Here is a 23,619-nt window from a genome sequence, read left to right as displayed (position 1 = left end):
CCCTGTCCTCGTGCACCCTGAAACAATGGTCTCTTGCCTCTTAGGCAGGTCCAGACTTTTTCCTGGACTCCCTCTCAGCTAGCTGTGGCACACTAGCCCCCTTTAGACTGTGTTCATGCAGCCAACCCCACTCCTCTACCTGGGGTCTCACCTCTGAAGCCCGAGCCTCAGCTCACAGCCCCCACTCGCCCCGGCGGGTGAGCAGACAAGTCTCTCGGGCTGGTGAGTGCTGGTTGGCACTGATCCTCTGTGTGGGAGTCTCTCCGCTTTGCCCTCTCACCCCTTTTTGCTGTGCTCTCCTCCGTGGCTCTGAAGATTCCCCCCCAACCACCCCCCGTCTCTGCCAGTGAAGGGGCTTCCTAGTGTGTGGAAGCCTTTCCTCCTTCACAGCTCCCTCCCAGAGGTGCAGGTCCCGTACCTATTATTTTGTGTCTGTTTCTTCTTTTTTCTTTTGCCCTACCCAGATATGTGGGGAGTTTCTTGCCTTTTGGGAAATCTGAGGTCTTCTGCCAGTGTTCAGTAGGTGTTCTGTAGGAGTCGTTCCACATGTGGATGTGTTTTTGATGTATTTGTGGGGAGGAAGGTGACTTCTACCTCTTACTCCTCCGCCATCTTGAAGGTCCCCCTAGCTATATGTTTAGACTTTATCAATCCAGTGGTTGAAAAATCATACCTCATCCTTTTAATTGTTTTTATTTTAATACTAAAGATTTTGAACATTTTTTTAAAGCATTTCTTTGTTCATTTGAATGGTCCTTTTTGTGAAACAAATGTTTATGTACTTTGAATATTTTCTAGTTTAGTGATGAACTTTTTCTAACTACTCTGTGGTTGATTGGCTTAATATTTCTGGTTATTTAACTCCCTTTTCCTTCCATGAGGTTTGTTTTTACCCTCTCTTCTTAAATCAGGCTTGACCATGTGATTGGCGTTGACCATGGAATGTGACTGAATGTGATGGGTGGGGCTGTGGAGCAGAAACCATGGGAGTCATTTATAGCCCAGCCATTGCTCTTTCTCTCTGTGCTACAGGAGCCTTTTCTCCTAGAGAGATTTACAGTGTAACACAAGAACAAAAGAAATGTTCAATCTAAGCCATAGAGGTTTTGGGGATTGTTCTTTGATGCATTATAACCTTCCCTAAACTGATTGATAAAAAATTCATAAAAAAATATTTCTATACATTATGGGCAGCAATTCTTTAGGTTTCTTTATTGGGGTTTTGTTTTCCACACAGCATTTGCTTCCAACAAACTCAGCTACCAATGTAGAATTAAAATGCTCATTGAATGTAAGTGTCCAGTACTTCAGTCTTCATTTTTAGATTAGTACACAGTCTAACTTTTTGCTCCAATAAGTCTATGGTATTCAGATTTTTAAAAACTTTTTGACAAGATAAGTATTCATTGTAGATATTCTGTCTGATGATAGGTACACATTCATGGTTCTCTTTAAAAATTACAAGTAAACTGACACCTAAAGGAAAAACAAATAGAAAGCCCCATGTTATTTAATATCACTATAAAAGTTATTTTTGTAGGAAAAGGACATATCCTTGTTTATCTTTCCTCTCCAACTACCTCATTTGCATCTCCTTAGGTATTTTTAAAATACTTCCGCTGTAATCTGCTGAGCCAAATTCTCCTAATTTTATAGGACCCAGTTTAAGCTTTACTTTTTCATTAGTATACTTTTTTCCCTGTGTATTCTCATAAATCACTGTAGCACTTTTAGCTGGTAATTGGTATTTAACATTTTATTACAAACTGATTTAATGATAACTTGGTTCGTATTTACATTATCTTCCTAAAAATGTAATATCCCTGATGTCAGAATTCAGACCTTAATCTAAAGCACTCAAAATACTTAGCATACTACTAGACAGCGAAGAAATGGTCAATAAATTTAAGGCTTAAAACAGATGTATACATTCTTCATAGTTTCAATCTCATCACAAAGAAAATAGCGCACTATATGTTCACTCCTCATTCTAACTCACTTTTCATCCTTCAAAGTATTAAGTAAAAAATATGTGTGATAAATATGGAGGAAATAGTTTTATGACTGATTGAGAAATGACAGTAGTCATTAATTGGATTTGATCAAAAAGGGTTCCTACCAATTCAGCTTCATTATTTTTATTTTATGTAACAAAAATTTATCAAAGTAGGCATAACACCAAAAATTATTTATGTAAATAAATCTTTATCATTTTATCTAAGATAACATAGTATTGTAAAAGGGAAAAGCAATATGAGAAGATTTGTTATCTTAAAATTAAAGTGAACTTACAATAAAATATATGCTAGAAATAAGAAAATTTAATAATAGCACAAGGAAAGGACAATGGATAATGTTAGGGGTAATATCTTAAATTAGTGTGTCATATTTTCGTTATTACCATCTAAGTAACTCAATCTTATTAAAACTAAGTTAAAAATTGAAAAAAATAATTTTAAAATATTGTTTACAAAGACTTGCACAATATTGTTGAATCTTAATTTCAATAGAAATTTTTAGATACATCTCTTTGAACATCACATGCAAATGTCAAAATATTGACTCAGTGAGAAAATATATGAGAAGGCATTTGGGACATTAATTTATTTTCATTTGAATTGACTCAGAGTGAAAGTCAAAATATTTGTGTTTAGGAAAAGGAAGTAACTGCAGTTTTTGTTCCAAAGTAGTTCATTTAAATAGAAGCCTCCTACTTATGAGTGGGCTGTATTCTAAATAGTGATGTGTAAATCAATTATTTGAACATTGGAATGTATTTTCCCTTGCTGTAATATAATAAATGGTGGCTTTGTTACTTATATAAACAGTTGCACAAACTCAGGGTGTGAATATAGTTAGACTTAATTTTTTTTTTCTTTATAATTAATTGGCTAAAACTCTGCTCTGTTAAAGGGGTACAACTGTGAAATATAGAGAAGATGAGAAAAATAAGACTACAAACCGGGATGAAACATTTGTAAATCACATGTCTGGTAAAGCTCTTTTATCTAGAATCTGTAAAGAACTCTCAAAATCTAAGCTTAAAAAATCCAGTTAGAAAATCTGAGAAAGAGATATGGATGGCAAATAAACACATGAAAATATGTTCTTCATCATTTACCATTAGTGATATGCAAATTAAAATCACTATGAAACATCACTGCACGCTTATTCAAACATTTAAATTTTTAAGAATGTGACAAAACCAAATAGTGGTGAGAAAATGGATAAATTGGATCGTCCATACATTTCTAGTGAAAATACAAAATGGTACAGGCAACTCTAAAAAATAATTCGGTAGTTTGTTATAAAATTGTACAGGTACTAACCAGACAACTCAGCAGTCATGTTCTTGGGCACTTATCCCAGAGAAATGAAAACATACATTCACATTAAAACCTGTACATGAATCTTCCTATTGGATTTTTGTAACAGTTCCAAACTGGAAACATTTGAATATCCTTCAGTGGGTAAACGTTTAAATAACTGTGCCATATTCACACCATGGAATTCTAGTCAACACCAAAAATAAACACAATACATGTAATAATTTAGATGGATTTCTAGGATATTATTATTGGTGGAAAACAATTTCTGAAGTTTAAAAACCATATGTTTTCATTTGTATAACATTATATAACGTTCTGGAAATTCTAATGGTAGAGAACACTTTAGTAGTTGTCAGGAGACAGAGACTAGGCTTGTAAATATAAAGGGCTAGTATGAGGGAGTTTCCTAGTAGTGTTGGAAGAGTTCATATGTATGATGAAATTGTTTGGAACTATGTACCCAGAGTACTGCAACACCTGGTGGCTCAGCTCTGCTCTTGACAGTATCTACTCCTATCAAATAAATGTATTGAGGGGACATGCTGGTTGTCTAAATATGACTGTTTATAGTACAAGCATATAATTGAACTGCAGAAAGATTAACTCCTAAAAAAAGTGTACATGATATCACCCAGTTCTAGTGTTATACAAGTTATGTTGCCTCTGGGGGGAAAAATCTTTCAAATTGTCTGAATATAATTATTACCGAGAAGATGTGAACTACCTATTCAGAAGGGGGAAACAAATGAGCAGCAATGCAAGATTCTGTAAACCTACTCAGAAGGATGTGCATGATATTTATTGCAACAATATTATCTATCTACAGAAAGATTGATAATAAATATTAAATCAATAACATGTGTGATTAAATTAAAAACATGCTTCTGAAGAGTATAATATCCTGTAATTAATATACTACTAAGAAGATATCTGATGTTGCCTTGATATTGAATTATTCATTTTAAATAAAATTGGCTTGACCTCCCATCTCTGTCCTGTGAAAAATCTGATACCCAGTATAGGATGTCTACTAGTGGCTTAAATTTTATTTCCAAGGTCTGTTCTTATCACTTTCTTGTTCCCATTTTAATAATAATTGCCCTTCCAGTAATGCCTATAGCCTTCTCTATGCCTTATATTTAGCCAAATGTGAAACACATACCCACTTCCAAGATTTATTAAAAATACTGGGCACATTCTTTCTAGTATAATTTTAGATTTGATAGAAAATATAAACCATAGCAATAAAAATACAATATAAAACATTCCCCATTCTTAAAAAGTTCCCGGCTGTGTATTTCCACAGAGGATTTCAGTGGAGTTGCTTTTCTCTCTTGTTATCTCTCCTTCTCTTCAGACTTGTTTTTCATCTCTGCCCATTCAAGCCAGGCCTAGAGAATGTTACTTCTATATGCATCCATATGCGTTGGACATTTTTCTGAGCAGAGGTATTTTTCTTCATGAGAAGAAATCTGCAATGGTCTCTTATTTGTTTATTTATTTCCTATCTTGCTGTTAGGGAATTCTCAAACAAGAGCTATAGTTAAGTGATGTAATCCATTTAATAAAGGTCACATTTGAAGTGCAGTAGCTCCAGAATTAATAAATACTCCAATATGTGAATAGCGAGAGAGTGCACAGAATATGCAAATCTATACAACGGGAAATGTATTAGAGACTGTGGCAAGAATCTTTAACTCAGTACAACAGATAAATGGAAAAAAAATATATATATTTATTCATCACTTTCTATGTGCCAAGCAGTGTAAGAACATCACCTATTTTATTTTTTAAATCTCTACAACCACACTCTTCATTAATATTACTGTCTCTTTTAACAGATTTGTGAAAACTGGAACCCATGGTCCTATACCTAATAACAGAGCCAAGAGTCTAAAAATTTTATTCTGATTACAGAGTCCACACTTGTATCCATAAATCAGGACATTTTGGCTCTTTGTGAGAGTATTTCATTGATAAGATGGAATTTTTTAAATATTTTATTTCATGGAATCCAAAATAATTACCAAATGTTTAATTAGCAAGAAAAAAATTTATATTAATGTGATATCAATTATTTGTGTAAGATCTGTCCTACTCTGCAAAGTCAGTATATAACCTTCCAATTCTTTGATTTAAGGGAAAGTAATTTATATGCATTTCTCCATAGTAAAATATGCAAAGTCTTCAGGAAGACAATTAGAAACTGCATTGAGAAATGCATGTTTAGTAACAAGAAACATATTGAGAGTGTACAGAAAGTCTTTCTTTTGTATATATTTTATTCCCTTCTTTGCTCTCACACACTTTATTATTACTCCTCTAGCTTCTAAATAAGATTGATTGGTGAGTTGATTACAGGGGTGCCTGAGCACAGATTGTGGGAAGTCTTAGTGTGACTCGGTATGCCATAAATCAAACAGCAGGTGAGTGGGAAACACAGTTCCCTGACTCACAAAATATAATAATAAAAATGTAAATAAATAAACTAGCCTCCTTTATTAGGAGATAACCAGTATCAGTAATAACTCTGATAATATATAGGATTCAGTTACACATTTTCCTTTTATATACAAATTTTAAAATATTTATAATATACAAGCTATTATACTAGGCAGCATGGGAGATTTAAGTGTGAAAAAACAAGGTACTTGTCAATGACATCACCATCAAGTAGAGGAAATAAAATCGAGCACTATAGCATAGAGTAGAAATTAACAGCAAATGTTTAAGATTATTTGGAAGAGAAGAAATTTATGTTTTCTGAGGTAATGATTTGAAGAACAGAGAAAGATTCTTAGAAGGGGCTTCCATGCACATAATGATGAAAAACAATGGCATTCAAAGTGGAAATAGCAATGTGAGTATTGATCCTCCCATTTTCACAACAAAACAGGCTTCTTCATTTCCTTACTCTCACTCAGTGTGGACACAATTTAGGCATCCATTGCCGTAAATACTCTTTTCGTTCATCATTCTTTCCATCCTGTTCTTTTGATTCCTTAGTATGTGCCAGTCACTACAATAAGCTCTGGAAATAAAGAAGAGAGAGCCAAAGTCTCTGTCCTCAAGGAAATCTTAATCTAGAGAATCTTTTTCCATGTCAGAAATGCCTCTTCAATTTTCCCTCCTGTCCATTTTGTGGTCACTGCTTTAGTATATGTTATCATCACCTGTTCACAGAACTATTTTGACCAACAATTTCTTAGACTTCCCCACTTTACACCCTCCTGTTGTTGAGGGTTTTCCTTGGCGCTCTCTGTTGGCAGGAGAGGAAATCAAGCCATACTACTGAAATTAGGCAATCACTGAAAAAGTACATGGACCAAAATATAGACGACAATTATGTGCATAAATGATAGCAGAATACATGAAAAAATATCCACATTATAATGTTCATTTCAGAGCTATTTCTAATGGTGAAATAAAAATATAATTCAAATCTCCATCAGTACTATGGTGATATAAAAAATAGTGCATAATCATTAAAAGTGATGATACCATTTATAATTTCTGACCTAGAAAAGATGTCCATGATGTATTTTTTTTTTTTTTTTTTGCGGTTCGCGGGCCTCTCGCTGTTGTGGCCTCTCCCGTTGCGGAGCACTGGCTCCGGACGCGCAGGCTCAGCGGCCATGGCTCACGGGCCCAGCCGCTCTGCGGCATGTGGGATCTTCCCGGACCGGGGCACGAACCCGCGTCCCCTGCATCGGCAGGTGGAGTCTCAACCACTGCGCCACCAGGGAAGCCCTCCATTATGTGTTTTTAAACGTGTGTGTCTATATGTTTGACGGAGATGAGAACCCTGAAGGAATATGTTTTAAATCACTAAAATTGGTTACTGCTGTGTCAAGGAATTATGGTTGGCAATTGAACATTATTTCTAAGATCTTTATAATAATTCATCAAAATCCTAATATAAATATATATTGATTTATATATAAAACAAATATATTCATATTATAAAAATGGAGTTTTTACATACATAAAGATTAAAGCAACACTATTTTGTATAGTCAATGATATAACATTGGAGGTTATGTATACATAGGAAAATATACTTAGCAGTTTTTTAATTTACTTATCTGTATTAGAAAAAAATTCTGCCACTGTTTTTGATTAGATCATCATAATTGCATATTAAAGACTTTCATGGAGCTGGCCTAAATTGCTCAGCAAATTATAGGCATTATGATTTAGTCAGAAGTCTACTAGATATAAAAACCTGAAAAAAGATATTTTTACAGATTTAGGCTGTGAAGATCTCTTTATTTCTCCAAGGAGCTTATAAATATTTAAAGATAAAAAGGCTCTCTAACTGTAACAGATGATTTAGATAAAATATTTGAAAAAACATTTAAATGATAAAATTTTCTGATAGTGATCAATAATACCAGGTTTCACATAACCAGGGGGGAAAATTAGTGTCAGTCAGAAGTTTAGCTAATAATATGGGATCACAGTATTAATATTCCTGGGGATAATTTTTTTCAAATTGTGTCATATTTTATCTGGGTTATTTTATCACAGAGCAGAAAAGTCTAATTTGTAAAGAAATCCTCATGAGGTGTTGGGAGGCTAAAAGAATCAAAATCTGAGTATACAAAGAGCCAAACAAGATCTACATGAACTTCTATCAATCCTCCAATCCTTTTCATAGTTTACATTATTGGGTGTTTTATTCTTTTCCCATCATTCCATTCAATTTAACTCTGGGTTATACTTGGGATTATGATGATCTGGTTAGATTCTAACTCAACAAACATCACAGTATTCTTCCACAACTTCCTTCCTTAGTTAAAACTCGACAGTTTCCAAGTTCAATTTTGTCTCCCATAACGACTTCACTTTCTTTCATGACTTTTGCCACTGTCATTACTCAAGCCCCTCTCTTTTCTTTCAAGACCTCAGTTACCCACATGTTAGGTCACTTGGCATTGTCCTACAGTTTACAGTTACAATACTTGTTTTAAAGTTCTTATCTACTAATCTAACATCTGTGTCAGTTCTGGATTGGTTTCAGTTGGTTGCTATTCTCTTCATTATGGTTGATTCATCAAAATAGAGACTATATCCTCCCAGATGAAGCTCAGCCACAGAGAACTGAAGTGATATGTCAGATTGGTAGAGTATTCAAGAGTAATATTCCATGAAATACGTGTGAGGAGTTCTATGTGATCTTGGAGTGGTTTTGGAAGACTTTTTGGTTGAGGAAAGACTAGCTGGCTCCTCCCTTAAAGTTCAAAGTGCTTATTTTCCCCGATGGCAGGACACATATCATTTGAATAATAATGAAAAGCAGAAGAATTTATGTTCCTCACTTTTCTGTTGAATTTTTAGCACAATAACAGCTTGAGGAAAGACATACAATGATGTTCATTTCAAACAGTAAAACATTGAAAAATTAATTTCTAACTAAACTAAAACCCAATTGTGTGCATAAAAATGGTTGGAATATAATGATTCCTTGGCAAGTGAGAAAAGGGGAGGACTTTGCTGAAGAAGTGTTTATCATTTGTCTTTTGTTTGCACATTTACTTCCTCCCTATATGATTCTGATAGACTGCATCAAGGATATAATTCTCTTTCTGGTGCTTGCTTTGATGTTAACCCTACAAACAGAAAGAATAGTGTATGTTTCTGTATAAACAGGTCAAAGATGGCCTAGAAATTAGTTCACATTATGCTGTCACTTACATCATATTACAAGATTCTTACAATAGCTAAGGTGTCAGCATTGATGTGGACTCACTATGCCCATTTTATAATTGGTGGATGTAAAGTTTAGAAAGGTTAAGAGCTTGCAATCATAAGATAAATCTATGAAGGATTTATAAACAAGCCCAGAATTTCCAGTTTCAAATCCAGTATTCTGCCCTCTGCCTCAGCCATTTTTTTAAGTTTCCATGTTAGAGGCAGTAGGACTTCTACTGTTTTAGATAACATCAATGAAATACCATAATTGTACTCTTGATTATGTTTAAGATACAAAGAAACTTTAGTCTACATTCATTATTTTTAACTAAAAGTTTCAGTTTGAATATTAATTTTATTTAAATAATGTTCGTAGAAATTTTAGAGAGAAAATTAAAATTACTTTGTGTGCAGAATACAATCTCCCTTTGTTTTGACAACTCTTAGTTCATGTATGCAAAATAAGTCTACCTTTCTGTATATAAAATTAAGATGCAATGCCAGGATATCATTGACTGCTTAATTAAAGCAATTAGGATTGTAGTGAATCATGGCACAACTTACCTTAAGAGGTGTGAGCAGACTATGTTACAGGCTATGATACAGTAAATAGTCATTGAGTTCAAAATACTTCCCACATAATAAAACATACAGCATATTTGAGTGCTAAAGCTTCATTCATTCTTAACATTGTAGATGCATTTAGAAAAAAAGAAAAACCTTAGAGGTTACCTGCTTTTCAAGACTTGACTTGGTGCACATCATATAGAAGGACTTCCACATGCTGACTTATTACTCAAAACAATGAAGTCCCCAATAGAAAGCATGTCTTTGCTTGGGGTGTCCTTTAATGTACCTGTCTTAGGAACCTTTGGTGGTAGTAGGTAGCTGGCTGAGGGTTCAGGGAGATAGACCCTACCTGTGTCTCTATCTTTCTATTAGAGAGCTATTATTGCCTCTCTCACCTTATCTGAGAAGGGATTAGAAGACTGGTCGCATTGCATTAGCATGGACTTTGAAATGACAATCTCGGAATCAAATTCCAGTCTCAGCATTCATTTCCCTGTAAATTAGGGCAGGGTGCTTAATTTTTCTGAGAGGCAGTTTCAGCAGTGATACAGTTATATCTGCCTCATAAACAGGAGTAGATCCAGATTTTATGGGACCTAAAGTAATACTTTTGGGAGTGCTCTTTAAGGAAAAGGATACAAAATAGGAATGGTTGTGAATATTTATTTAGAATTAACAAAAAAAAGCACAATAGAAATTTGAAGAAGCTGACAAATTCATCATACATTAAAAAAAATTCAACTCTCTATAATTAACTGCCAGACATATCATTTATTGTACTTTGGCTTTGGCTATATATTCTCTGATTATTTCTTTATAACACTTTTAAATTATTATTTTCTTTAGAGAGAATGCTATTCAATATTTCCACTAGCATGGTTAATTATTTTTAAATTAATAATGACAATTTACGAAAGGTTCTTTCAGTTTCACAAATAAGTATTGATTACGTCATGTGGATTTTAAAAATTATTTTGAAGCTTGGGAAACTTCCATTGAGTTTCTTTTGTATATGAGATATTTCAGATATACTTTCTGTAGTATTGCTATAGGTTTGTGTCCTAGAAACATAAGAATTTTATTAAATTTTATTTTACATAATTCTCATTTTTAAATGCATGATGTTTTTGTAGTCATATATATTACCAAGTATATGCCTGACAGAGAGAAATTCTCCTCTGATTTAGGCGCTGATGAGAACTAAATACTCTTCTTACAATTTTATACTTATGACTAAAAGAATATTCTAATAACAACAAAATCTTTTTTTAAAAAAATATTTATTTATTTGGTTCTTCCAGATCTTAGTTGCTGCATGTGGGCCCCTTAGTTGTGACATGTGAACTGTTAGCTGCAGTATGCATGTGGGATCTATTTCCCTGGCCAGGGATCGAACCTGGGCCCCCTGCACTGTGAGCACAGAGTCCTAGCCACTGCACCACCAGGGAAGTCCCAAATCTTTTGAGCTCTGTCCTTTTCATACCTCTATTATTTACATATTTCTTTTGTTGCGTATCTTGGGACACATTTATATCCCATCGTGATCTGTGGCTGTAAAAGTTTGTGACATGATGATGGGTGACTCAGCACAGGGCCAGTAGGGGTACCCACCATTCCTATACGGTGGATTCAAAATGCCTTGACAGTACATGAAAGGGGTTTCATCTACTAAATACAAAGTTTATGTATCCCCAACTCAACTTCTGCTACCATCTAGCCAAGATGCCCATGGCTGCTTCAGTGTTCCCTGACACAAAAGGAGAGGTGTGACAGAGGGGAAGTTGTTGCTTGAAGAGATTATCAGTCTTAACTAACTGTTAAAATATTTTAATTGTATAAATTTAACATAATTATAGGGCCATATGAAACAACGGCTACTGTCTCACCTTTGAGTCTTTGTGAGCAAATGGCCCTGAAGTTTAAGATTCAGTAGGTACGTGGTAAATCTTCTGGTTTAATGTTTACTGAATGTGTAAATTAAAGAGCGTATTCAACTGTATATATTTTGATATTATCCCCACAAAAGCTACTGACATATAATGCAATAAAGGAATACCACCTGTTTTTCTATTTCAAATTCAGAAATTCTTATGCTAATTAGAAGCAAGGTTCTAGATACAATATTAATAAGATTCTTCTTGGTCCTCATCATCAATAAAGAATTGACCAAATATTTCCAGCTTAATTTTTTAAGTCAGAGAGTAACATTTTATTAAAATACAACCATATACATTTTAATTATAAACCTCAGATTAATAATTGATTAAAATATACAAACATCTTGGTAAAATTAAGCATTTTCCGATTTTTTTCTGAAATTTCTTTTGACAATTTTATCATGAAAAAAATAACCTGTGATCATTTTACATCATCTAAAGAAAATAATTTAATAAACCTATTAGGGCATTATTGAAGTTTTTATTATCCTGTAATAACTCCTTAATAATGAAAACATTCTCTTCCAAAGAATCTATTATTATTATCATTTTTAGAGGTCTAGCTCTTTTGACTGAAAAAGATACACAACCTAAAAGTTGAGAATTATTTTATTTGGCAGACAGAACTGAGGACTTAAGCCAGGAAGATAGCTTCTCAGCTCTGAGGGATGCTCTGAAGAGATAAGGAAGGAGACAAGGTATATAGGAGTTTTTGCAACAAAACCAGGCAGTCTGAACAAGACACCAAAAGATTACTGTTAATTAAAGAAAAACAGACATCTCAAGTTAATGAATTTAGTGCTTTTCTATGTATGGGAACATGCAAGAGTCTGGGCTCTTTAAAATAATTCCTTTGATATGCACCTCAGCTATCTAGGGCCAGTATCCTGTTCTTTTCCATCCTGAATCCCCTTAGGGTACACAGTCTGGGGCTGCTGCAGTGGCTGATGGCTAATGGCTTGATGGCTGCAACATCCTTTGTTTACTGATATGGTGGGTGACTTTCTTTGTAGACAATCCCCTGGGTGATGATTTTGCATGAATTCCAGAAATTCTGTAACATTTTTATCAGCTTCCTGAAATTCTGTATGTTAGAATTTGCCATTTCACTTGATAATCAATTTGAATTCCATTTCCATTATATTTTGTGATATCTAATATATAGAAAAGTTAGACTGGTCAAACAGACAGGGATACACATTATTGTAAAATAGGGACAGCTGATTTGGGGAAGAATATATCAGTCTGCTTGGATCAGCATGACAAAATACCAGACTGGGTAGCTTAAACAACAGAAAATAGTTTGTCACAGTTTCGAAAGCCAGAAGTCTAAGGTCAAGGTGCAAGCAGGGTTGGTTTTTGGTGAGACCTCTCTTCCTGACTTGTAGATGGACACCTTCTCATTGTGTCCTTACATGGTCTTTTCTCTGTGAATGCATAGAGAGAAAGAGAGAGAGATCTTTGGTGTCTCTTCCTCTTCTTATAAGCACACCAGTCCTAAAGTGTTAGGTCTCTAGTTTTATGACTTCATTTAACCTTAATCTTCTTTAAAAATTCTATCTCCAAATACAGTCACGTTGGGGGTTTATGGCTTCAACATATGAATTTTGAGGGAACACAATTCAATCCATAACCAGGACTAATATAATGAATTCTCAGTTTATTAAAAATATGTTCATATTAATGTTATTTTGCTCTAAACTCTACATAATGAATATTTAGATAATAAATACCCACTGTACTGTAATTTTTGTTTCAACATGTTACATATTCACTCTTTTCTTGTCTGCATGTGTTCTAAAGAGAAGTCCAATGTAATTCTTATCTTTGTTCCTTTATAACCATAATGCTTTTTCTCTTCTTTTGAGATTTTTCTCTTTCTTTTTTTTTTTTTTTTTCCCCGGTACGCGGGCCTCTCACTGTTGTGGCCTCTCCTGTTGCAGAGCACAGGCTCCGGATGCGCAGGCTCAGCGGCCATGGCTCACAGGCCCAGCCGCTCCGCGGCATGTGGGATCTTCCTGGACCAGGGCACAAACCCGTGTCCCCTGCATCAGCAGGCGGACTCTCAACCACTGTGCCACCAGGGAAGCCCTCTTTGTTTAGCTTTTTTGCAATTTGATTATGATACACCTAGGTGTATGTTTTTTTGGTATTTATCCTGCTTGATGTTCTCTGAGCTTTCTTGACCTGTAGTTTGGTGTCTGTTACTAATTTTGGAAAGCTCTCTGTCATTATTTCAAACAGTTCATCTGCACCTTCCCTCTTTGTTCTCTTAGTATTTCTATAATGTGTATGTTTTACTTTTGAAATTGTCTTACAGTTCTTGCATGTTCTATTCTTTATTATTTTCATTCTTTCTCTCTTTTCATTTTAGAATGCAAAGTTTCTATTGACATATTTTCAAGCTCACTAATCCTTTTTCAGCTGTGTTCAATCTACTATTGGACCCATCAAAGGCATTTTTCATTTCTGTGGAAGTTTTTTTTTCTAGCATTTATTTTTATTCTTTCCATCTCTCTGCTTATAATACCCATCTCTTCTTTCATGGTGTTTACTTTTTCCACTAGAATTCTTCACATATTAATCATAGTTATTTTAAATTCCTTATCTGATAATTTCAAAAGCTGTGTCTTTTCTGAGTCTGGTTCTGATTCTTGCTTTGTCTTTTTAGATTGTGATTTTCTTGCCTTTTGGCATGCCTTGTAATTTATTATTGAAAACTGGGTAATAGCAACTGAGGTAAATAGGCTTTTAGTGTGAGGTTTCATATTAATCTGGCTGGGCATTGGACTGTGCTTAATGATTACTATAGCTGTAGGTGCCAGAGGCTTCAAATTTAAGTGTCCTTGTTCACGTCTTCCCTGTAGTCTTTGGACTTCCCCATCAGTTGCTCCTCAGTTAGTCTGTGTATTGCAGTTATTTTTTTTGTCTGTAAGCCACTGTTATTACACAGGAGTTCTTTTGCTGTGGTGGTAAGGTTTGAAGGATGGCAACAATTCTATAATCCTATGATTGCATCTCAGTCTTTTAGGGGGTAGGCCTGTGCACTTAGGCTGTATCCTTCATAGGGATTTCTTAGTTCCCCTTCTGGTAGAGTAGGCCTTTGTAATGGAGAACACTATGGGCATATTTTAATGGTTACCTTTGCCCTGCCCCTGCCAGTGTCATTAGGGACTATTTCTTGGCTGTTCATCTTGAAAACCTGGTGAAATCCCTGGATATAAAAGCCTGGAAAATGTGGGAGCCCCTCACAAGTCCCAGGGGTTTCTCACTCTCAAGTCAATGCACATTAGCCCCCAGCAATTCATTAAGAGAATTTCCACTTAAATATTCCTACCAGTTTATGACTCCAGGGCCTTCTCCAATAAACGGATCTCAGCTGTGAGTCTGGATTTGCTTGTCTCCAGATTTCAGGACAGCAGTTTGCCCTGTGACCTCAATCATCTGATGAGTCCAGGAAAAGTCATGGGTTTTCAGTGACTTTTTCCCCTCATTTTCTTACTAAAGATAGGAGTAATGACTTCTAATCCCTTTACATAAAAGTTGGAGCTGAAACCAGAACTTATATTGAAATTTTGCTTCTCAAAAAGTTATGCCAACTTATAAATTATAGTGTATTAATTTGTAATAATAATAATGAATATCACTTGAGAACTTAGTTTGCATGAGGCATTGTGCTAAGTACTTATATGTCCTATTTGATAGAAACAATATGCAAAGTGGTTGAAGATACGTAGTTTGGAGCTAGGCTGCCTGGGTTGCTGAATCCAGGCTTTATCACTACTATGGGACCTTAGGGAAGTTACTTTTCTGTACCTCAATTTTATCATCTGTTCATGAGGATAATAATAAGACCTACCTCATAGAGATTCTATGAGGATTTAATGAGGTAACACATGAGCAGTGCCTTGTACAGTGTGAGCGCTGTGTGCTTGCTATTATTACCTCATGTAATCACATGATAATCCCCTGAAATGAATATTCTTTTGACAGAGAGGAACAAAGCCACAGATGGTTTAAATTACTTGACTAAGTGCTCTTCAGTGGCCAGTCCAGATTCCTAAACTATACCTATGACTTAGAGATAATATAGAAGAAAAATCCCCCATCCCATCCTAATTTTCATAATTGGTCACACAATTTTTGTAACTTTATATAATGCTCCTAGCCTACAGAAATGGGTTAATGCTATTTAGAAATTAATTTTTTATATATGTGTAATCCAGATATTGTAGATTAGTTGTATGAATCTCAGAGCCCAGCCTAATCTGCACAAGTTTTGATCGGTAAAAAGTCTTTGTTGTAAAAAGTATGAATCTGAAAGTGTTCCGACTGGGGCTCCTGCAGTGTCCCAATACTTTACCTCATCTGGTTAAATATTTGGTTTTTACAAGACCGCTCATCAAATATTGAAATGATGGATAGCAAGATCATGCAGGGTTTACTGAGGGCTAGGCAATCTCAAGTCCCTCCATGTGTTCCTATTCAGTTCCCCAAGGAACCAAAATATTTATCGTTTTCATCTGATTCATCTCTTTTACTTTGGAACTTTCCTTCCCATTGTTTTATTCTATTTGGGTACCTGTGCTTCAAATCAAGCAAGTGTGTTTTTTTAAAACCTCAGCTTGTACTGGCACTGGGAGTATCAGACAATCACCAACATGATGAACAGGTTGTACGAATAATCAGTATTTACAGCATACACAACTTCCAGCTTTCATATGCCTTTGTCATTATTGGCACAAGATGCCTCTCCACAAAGTTTTGTGCTTGCTGGTGGATTTTAGAGGTTGTTCTGCTTTCCCAAGTCTAACAGAAAACTGCAAAGCATGGTTTTCATTCTCAGGCAAACCATAAAACCTACAGTAAAAAAGAACAAAACTGCCTAACTCTTCTGAGAGGGATTCCCACTTGGTGAATCTTTAAAAGCTCGTAAATCCAGAAGTATATTTATTGCCTTTGATGCAGTTCTTTTCCAGGAGACTCCCCACCTTCCTCAGTCTCTTAAGTCCTGTATTACCCTTCTTAGATATACTGCACCCCAGTAGGATTTCCCTGAACTTTGGTAAAATCCCCACATACTAATAGGTCTTTCATTCCAACGGATATTCAGACCTCCTTCCCAAGCATTCGATTCCTTAGAATTTGGCCCCCGAATCCATTATTGTTTCAATATGTCTCATAATAACTTGAAGGAGACACAGTACTTAAACAGTTTTGACTTGCTGCTTTTTTTTTTCTTTCCAGAAAGCATTACTCACATTCAAAAGAGGAAAAAAAAAAAAACCTAGTTTAAGTAAAAATGAGATACTGTCCTACGTGTCTGTGGGGGGTGGAGGGTGGGAGAGGGGTGCACATGCTTTCAAGTGTATATGTACCAAATGGGATATTTTGACTGAGAAGAGGGATGAGGCTTTTATTTTCTTGGTGTGTTAAGTTAGGTGCCATCTTCCTCCCAGTAAATAAGTTTAAAATTAAACCAGGAATTTTGTTAAAGCCAATATGTCCCAGAAGGTAGCACATTATCCCTGTATATACATTTGAATTCAATTAATTTGTATAGTGAAGCTTGGAACTCCCCCAGCGAGTAAAGTCTTAAATACTTATCTAGTTAAGGTCAAAACATGTAAAAGGAAATAAAAACATTTGCTATGGACAAAGTCGGGTGGGCAATATGGGTGGAGTTGATGGATATCTCATTGAAGATAAGATTGAACCCAGAATGTTATAAAGGAAGGGGAAATACTGGGAGTGATGTGGATTCAGAAATAGGACTTTTTTTTAAACTGAAGTATAATTAACTTACAACATTTTATTAGTTTCAGCTGTACAACATAGTGATTCAATATCTTTATGCACTACAAAATGATCACCATGATAAGTCTGGTTACCATATGTCACAATACAAAGTTATTACAATTATTGACAATATTTTCTACACTGTACATTAGATCCCCATGACTTATTTATTTCATAACTGGAAGTTTGTACCTCTTAATCCCCTTTACCTACTTTTCCCATCTCCTCATCCCCTTCCACTCTGCCAACCACTAGTTTGTTCTCTGTATTCATGGGTCTGTTTCTATTTTGTTATGTTTGTTCATTTCTTTTGTTTTTTATATTCCACATTAAAGTGAAATAATATGGTATCTGTATTTATCTGTCTATCTTATTTCACTTAGCAAATACCCTCTAGGTCTATCCATGTTATCATAGATGACAAGATTTCATTTATTTTTACGGTTGAGTATTATTCCATTGTAAATATATATATCTATATTTGGCTATTGTAAATAATACTTCACTGAATACTGGGGTGCCTATAGCAAAGATAAACAAATGAGACTACATCAAGCTATAAAGCTTTTGCACAGCAAAGGAAACCATCAACAAAAAGAAAAGACAACCTAGTGGGAGAAGATATTTGCAAACAATATACCAGCATACCTCATTTTATTGCTCTTCACAGATACTGCATTTTTTTTTTTTACAAATTGAAGCTTTGTGGCAACCCTCTGTGAAATAAATCTGTTGGCACAATTTTTTCCAAAAAGTATTTGCTTATCTTGTGTCTCTCTGTTACATCTTGGTGATTCTTACACCAATACTTCCAACTTTTTCATTATTGTTATAGTTGTTTTGGTGATCTGTAATCAGTCACCTTTGATGTTACTACTATGACTTGCTGAAGGTTCTAACGATGGTTGGCATCTTTTAGCAATAAAATTTTTTTTTAATTAAGGTACGTACCTTTTTTTTTAGACATAGTGCTATTACATGCTTAATAGACTACTGTATAGTATAAATACAACTTTTATATGCACTGGGAAACTAAAAAATTCACATGACTCACTTTACTGCTGTATTTGCTTTATCGCAGTGGTCTGGAACCCAACCCTCAATATTTCTGAGGTATGCCTGTATCTGATAAGGAGCTTAAGTCCAAAATATATGAAGAATTCATACAGTCCAGTATCAAAATAAACCAAACAACCTGCTGAAAAATGAGCAGGCATCCTGAATAGATATTTTTCCAAAGAAGATACACAGATGAGTAACAGGTACTTGAAAAAGTGCTCAACATCACTCATCATCAGGGAAATACAAATCAAAACCACAATGAGATATCACCTAACACCAGTCAGAATAGTTGTTATCGAAAAGACAAGAAGCGACAAGGATTGGTGAGGGTGTGGAGAAAAGGGAAACCTTATACGCTGTCAGTGGGAATGTCAGTTGGTACAACCACTATGGAAAACAGTATAGGAAGATCCTCAAAAAATTAAAATAGAACTACCATACAATCTAGCAATTCCACTTCTGGATGTTCATCTGAAGAAAACAAAAACTCTAATTTGAAAAGATATATACATCCCAGTGTTCATTGCAGCATTATGACTTAAGCGCCCGAGTTTTTTGTTGTTGTTACTATAAAAAAGACTGCAGCTGGTTCTAGAACCCATGCTGAACTGGTTACCATGAGTGTGTGTGTGTGCATGTGTGTGTGTAAATTAAAAGAATAGTCAGTTACACAGTGGGGCCTTTTTAGAATCTCAACTGATGGTGATGATGGCTGCAAATATTCCTCAGGATTTAATGGTATTTATCTTGAGTTATCAATTCATTGTTATTGAATTTGTTGAGCACTTGAAAGCTCCATTATGATTTTTTTCAAATTATATGAAGATGGGTATTTCAGAAAAATATACATTGTGGGATAATCAACCAGGAGAGAAGCCTGGAGTCATTGAAAATTGAGGTTTTAATGAAGAGGTAATATTAGTTTTATTCCTGAGGTTATGAAGCCAATTCAAACCAGCTGTACCCTGGAAATGTATGAAACTATAATCAAAAAAGCCATGACAAGAAAAAATAAGTTGAGTATTATAGATGTCACATTTATCTTTGCTCCTGCTGACTTCTAGCAACTTAGAAAATCCATTAGGTGAGTTTTCTTATATAAGTTCACTGACACCACTGTCATAATCAGTGACAACTGGACAATTCATTCTTTCCTCATTGGTGTCTGAAAGTAATTCCTTTTTCTAGACGAGATTATAATTCACAGAAAAGCATATCAATCATCTACTGTCTTAGACTGTATTGTCAAGGTATCAGTTTTCACATCAACCAGACTTGAATTTTAATCAATGTACTAGTTCAGCAACATTGGATATGTTTTTCAACCTTTTTGATATGCCTGTTTTTTTGTCTATATACAAAGAATATAGTGGGATAAAAATTTTTAGAATGCAAAGGCCATGAATATTGAACAATGAGCAAATTGTGGTTCAATGAGTGGTGGTTGCTGCGATTTAACCTACTGGCCTCTCTCTTCTTGTCAACATTATTCCCAAGGGTATTGTCTTGGCTACATAGTAGTTCCACATTATAGGTTGTTGGAATTTTATACATTGAAATAGGGCACCAGGAAGATTTGTTTGTTTATGAAAAGAGGTAAATCTTTTCATTCTAGAGTTTTTCTAACATTCTGTAATAGTACTATTAGCATTAACTCCACACAAAATTGTCTTAACTTATACATCTTTTAAGTCCTACTTAATTTTCTGCTGTATTATTTAGAAGATGTTGAACCTGGCTTTATTGAATGTCAATTCAATGTAAGCTGGCGAGAACTGCCAAGTCATCTGATGTTAGGAAGCATATAATACAAATTTACCATAAAGCCATACAATTTGTATAGGTAACTAGATTTAAAAAATAGAATCAGCTGTGATGTTTCATATCATAATCAGCATATGAAACAGTGAATTAGCTGATGCATTACTTTGAGCTATCATATTTAATAAGAATTATTTTTCATAAAGTTTGTAGCTGTGAAGAAAATTAATAAGGTTTTGAATAATGAATTCTTTTACATTTGGTAGTATTATTTTACTAATTGAGCTTTTTTTCTTTGCTCACTGAGGTTGATTTCTTAGATGTAGAAACTTAAGCGATACATACATTTTTTGTACAAGATACTGATATTTATTTACTCCACTAGTACTTAATAAATATTAGCTTAGTACATAGCAAACCTACTAGACATTGGTTGATGATATAGAAAGATAATAAGACAAGTTGTATATTAATTAGCTATATGAAAGTGACAGTGAACATGGAAGTTGCCAATTTTGGACTGAGGATGGACTGAGGAATTTATGAATTTTAAACTTGCATAATCATATAATGGAATCATGACATATGGACTTAATTAGATTTAGCTACATATATTAAAAATACTGAAGCATAAATGAGACAGTTTATTTTTGTTATACCTAAAACATTGTTGGTCAGGGTCTGCTGTGGTAGCCCCTAGTATTATCAGGGAACAAGGCTTTTTTCTTTCTGTTCTTTGATCATAAATTATTCATAGCTTCATTTATCAAAATTATTGTATCAGAAGGGCACCAAGTCAAAGACCGCAGGCCAGATCCACTCTGTCAAATTCTGTATATAATGTTGTGTTGGAGCACAGCCACCCCCATTTATTATGTGTTGTCTAAGGCTACTTTCATGATACAAATGGCAGGATTGCATAGTTGTGACAGAGACTATAGTCCTACAAAGCCAAACATTTGCTATCTGGCGCTTTATAAAAAAATAGTTTGCTGATTCATGATCTAAGACAGTGCTATCTATTAGAAAGAGTATAATGTGAGCCACATATATAGTTTAAATTTTCTAGAAGCCACATTAAAAAAGTAAAAATGAACAAGCAAAATTCATTTTAATAATGTAATTCTTAAATCCTTTATATCAAAAAAATATCATTTCACCTTGTAATACATTTAGAAAATAATAATACATTTTACTTTTTTTTTCTAAATCTTTGATATTTAGAGTATATTTCAATTTGAACTGCTCATACTTCAAGTACTCAATGGCCGTATGTTTCAAGTGGCTATCATGTTGGACAGAACAGGACAGATATATCAAAATGAGTACATCCATATCCTTTGCTTTCTTCATAGGAAGAAGAAAGAGAAGTTTTGAGAGGAACAAATAGGATAAATATAAAACAAATAGCAATATTATATATATATAAGGACACACTTGTATCAATATTTACAATAAAGGTATATAATTTAAAGATCTCCATTAAAAGGCAGAGGTCATCCAATGGATAAAAAGCAAGAAAAAATGATATGCTGCCATAAAGAAAGTGATTTTAAATATAAACATGCAGATTTAAAAGTAACATGCAGGTTAAAAGTAAAAGAAGAGAAAAAGATATACTATGCTAACACTAGTCAAAGAAGACTGGGATGATTACATTAATATCAGCCAAAATAGACTTCATTGCAAAAATATTACCAGATGTAAAGAGGCTTATTTAGTAGTGATTAATGAGTTAATTCATCGTGGGAACATGATAATTATAAATGCTTTGGAATCTTATCCCAGAGCTTTTACTTCACTGACATTTATAGAACATTCCACCTAATAACAACAGAACACAAATTGTTTTCAAGTATACAAAAGTAAATTTACCATATGGACCATTTTCTAAACCATAAAGCAAATTTAAATAAAGTTCCGTGGAATCAAATCACAGAAAGCATGTTTTAAGACAATTTGGCAATAATTAGAAATAAATATCAGAAATAAATTTGAAAAATCATCAAATATTTGAAAACCTAAATAATAGACTTTTAAAATAATAGGTCAGAAAAGCAATCAAAAATGATGATTAGAAAATAAAATGCAAATACAACATACCAAAATGTGTGAGATATAAAGTACTGCATTGAGGAAAATTTATAGCATTGGATGCCTTTATTATAAAAGAAAAGGATCTCAAATTAATTTTCTTCCATTCTAAAAACATTTTAAAAATATCAAATTAAGTCCTAAGTAAGCAGCAGAAAATAAATAGTAGAGGTTAGTATGAAAATAGAAAACAGAAAAATAATAAGTAAATCAATGAAACCAAAAGTGTGTCCTTCCAGACAGGAATTTAAATTGATAAACCTATAACCAGAGTAGGAAAAATAAGAGAAAAGACACATATTACTAATATAAGGAATGAGAGAGGTGAAGATGCTGCTAATTCTACTAGTATTAAAAATACACTAATGGAATATTGTCAATAATTCAATGCCAACAAATTTTACAACTTGTATAAAATGGACATTTCTTCAAAAATGACAAACCCAAAGCTCAGTAAACAATAGATTAGCTGAATAAATTTCTCTATATTTGTGGTTGAAAAGGTAGGTCCAGATAGCTTCATTGGTGACATCTATGACATTTTAAAGAATTAATATCAATTCTATAGAAACTCTTCTAGAAAATTGAAGAGGTAGAAATACTTTCCAACTCCTTCTGTAAAATCAGCATTACTCTAATAATCAACAAAAGGTAAACTTTTCCACAATGGCACTGGATCAATTTGAGATAGATAGATAGATACATACATACATACATACATACATACATACATATATGCACTTTGATCCATATCTGTAACATATGCAAAAACTAGTCAGTATAGGCCTAATGGAAAAGAGAAAACTGTCAGACTTCTGGAAGATTATATAGGGGGATATTTTCATGATATTACTAAGGCAAAGGTCCCTTTGATACAATATCATAAGCATGATCTCTCAAAAATTGATAAATTGGATTCATCAAAATTAATAATATATGCTGTTCAAAAGACACTATTAGAAGAATCAAATGACAAGCCAGAGACTGGAAATAATTACTTGTAGGTCACATGTCTGACCAAAGGACTTATCTTTGGGCTGTATAGAGAATTCTCAAAACTTAAAAAAGATTACTAAAAAAAGAAATATTTAAATATACATATTATAGAAGAAGATATGTGGCTATTAAATAAGCACATAATAATGTATGCAACAGTATTAGTCCTTAAGGAAATGCAAAATAAAACTATGATAAGGTATTACAACACACTTAATAGATTGTCTAAGACTGAAAAAGACTGACTGTATGGAGGTCAGGAGGATGTGAAGTAACCAGAACTCTCATGCAATGCTGGTGGAATGTACATGGTACAAGTACTTAGAAAAGGCTTTGAATATTTCATTAAGGGTTATACATACACCTTCCATACTACC

The 23,619-nt window shown here is 34.0% G+C and overlaps 1 protein-coding gene across 2 annotated transcripts in view; it reads left to right on the top strand.

Moving 5' to 3' along the window:
- LOC309963985 (uncharacterized protein) overlaps positions 1-23,619 on the top strand; it is a 389,311-nt gene that overhangs the window by 223,336 nt on the left and 142,356 nt on the right. The gene's annotated exons all lie outside the window — the stretch shown is intronic.

The sequence above is a fragment of the Leucopleurus acutus genome (assembly GCF_964270905.1).
Source record: "Leucopleurus acutus genome assembly, chromosome: 7".
Lineage (NCBI taxonomy): Eukaryota > Metazoa > Chordata > Mammalia > Artiodactyla > Delphinidae > Leucopleurus > Leucopleurus acutus.
This window is presented reverse-complemented; position numbering and strand designations above follow the sequence as displayed.